Below are 2191 nucleotides of genomic sequence, written 5' to 3' on the forward strand. Positions count from 1 at the left end.
GGGTCACCTAATTTGAGCAGGATACAGGAGGAGCCGGTCCTTGGAAAAAGACATCATGCTTGGAAAAGTAGAAGTTCAGCCAAAGAGACAAAGATAACCAAAAAAGGTAGATTGACACAGTGACTGCAAAAATGGGCTTGACCATAACAGAGATTGTGAGTAAGGTAAGGGATAGAACATGGTTTTGATCTGTTGGTCATTGGGTCACTATGAGTTGTAATTGACTTGATGACACCTAAAAACCACAGTAACAACCATTAAAAAGATGCTCTTGTAGAGTATGCATATAAAGATCATCTGAAGGTGGCATATTAAAACAATGTGAATCAACCTTAACCGCCTTATTAGTCAGATTGTGTCCTCCATCACTGCTTCCCTCAGATTTGATGGTGCCCTGTGTATCTGACAGAATTCCAGACCAACCTGGTGCCCTATCCCTGCATCCACTTCCCTCTGGCCACACATGCCCCTGTTATCTCTGCTGAGAAAGCTTACCATGAACAACTTTCTGTAGCAGAGATTACAAATGCTTGCTTTGAGCCAGCCAGCCAGATGGTGAAATGTGACCCTCGCCATGGTAAATACATGGCTTGCTGCCTGTTGTACCGTGGTGATGTGGTTCCCAAAGATGTCAATGCTGCCATTGCCACCATCAAGACAAAACGCAGCATCCAGTTTGTGGATTGGTGCCCCACTGGCTTCAAGGTTGGTATTAATTACCAGCCTCCCACTGTGGTGCCTGGTGGAGACCTGGCCAAGGTGCAGCAAGCTGTGTGCATGCTGAGCAACACCACAGCCATTGCTGAGGCCTGGGCTCGCCTGGACCACAAGTTTGATCTGATGTATGCCAAGCGTGCCTTTGTTCACTGGTACGTGGGTGAGGGGATGGAGGAAGAGTTTTCTGAGGCCCGTGAGGACATGGCTGCCCTTGAGAAGGATTATGAGGAGGTGGGTGTGGATTCTGTTGAAGGAGAGGGCGAGGAAGAAGGAGAAGAGTACTAATTCCTTTCAGCCCTTTAGCATATCACACTCAGAATTGACAAAGCTTTCTGTCTAGGTTGTCTCTGTCAATGTAATCATGTCTTATTTTTCCATGTGTTCCTCTAAGATTTTTTCCCCATTATGTCTCAAAGTAAAAAAAAAAAGAAAAGCAAAAAAAGCCCCCAAAAAAACCAATGTGAATCAAGCATTTAAAAAAGCTAGTCTTGTGCCCAGAAAAGACTCCTGTATTGAACAAAAGAACATATACAATGGAAAGAACTCTTAAAAAATAAAGAATATCATCTGATGAAAAACTCAGCAAAGTGATTAAAATTGAACCTATCAGTTACAAATCAGTATTATGAAAAAGAACTGAATGGTATCCACCATGTCTGCTGACTCTGAAATCATTAGTAAAACTTTGTACACCCCAAAGGAAGAAGTCGATTACAGAACCAGCTCAGTTACTGTTGATCCTACACATGTGACTGTACATATTACAGACTGGAACTGAGCTCTGTAAGGTTTTTGTAGCTCTGGTAGTCAGTATGAAGGAAGCTCTGGTGACCTAGTGGTAAATAGTTGCAATGTCAACCTGACAGCACTTGGTTTGGATCCACCAGTTCTCTGGGGGTGGGGGGGATGGGGGAGATGGACAATCTTCTATGTGACTCACTGCCTCTGAAAAACTAAAAAAAAAAATGTCAGTTATGAGTTCAGTTCCAAATTGACAGCTCACAGCAACAGTATAATAGGAGTCCTGATAGTGCAATAATTAAAGATGCTGGCTGCTGACTGAACAGTTTAAACAATTCGAAACTACCAGCTTCTCTTCTGGAGAAAGATGAGGCAATTTGCTTCATAAAGAGTACAGTTTTATCCTTTAGACTACAAAGATCCTCTCTTACAAGACCAGTAAGACTTGGAGTCAACTCAATGACAATAGGTTAATTGCTCAGCTGCTAACCCAAAGGTTAGCAATTTGAATCCACCTAAAGATTTCCCTGGAGAAATGCCTGATGAGCTAGTTACGTAAAGATTATAGCCTAGAAAACACATGGCAGTTCTTTGTCACATGGAGTCCCTATGAATCAAAATCAAAGCAATGACATCTAACAGCACCAACCTTTATGAAGTGGCAGACCTGTCTTTTCTTCTAGGGTTCCACAGGGTAGGTATGAACAGCTAAGTGAAAAACGTTTACACCACC

The 2191-nt window shown here is 42.6% G+C and overlaps 1 pseudogene; it reads left to right on the forward strand.

Annotated features, from left to right (window-relative positions):
- The first annotated feature begins 325 nt into the window (after positions 1–325).
- On the forward strand, positions 326–1002 carry LOC102866357 (annotated as a pseudogene).
- The last annotated feature ends 1189 nt before the right edge of the window (positions 1003–2191 follow it).

Source organism: Elephantulus edwardii, unplaced genomic scaffold (assembly GCF_000299155.1).
Source record: "Elephantulus edwardii isolate Elephantulus edwardi_28Jun2011 unplaced genomic scaffold, EleEdw1.0 scaffold00101, whole genome shotgun sequence".
NCBI classification, from domain to species: Eukaryota; Metazoa; Chordata; class Mammalia; order Macroscelidea; family Macroscelididae; genus Elephantulus; species Elephantulus edwardii.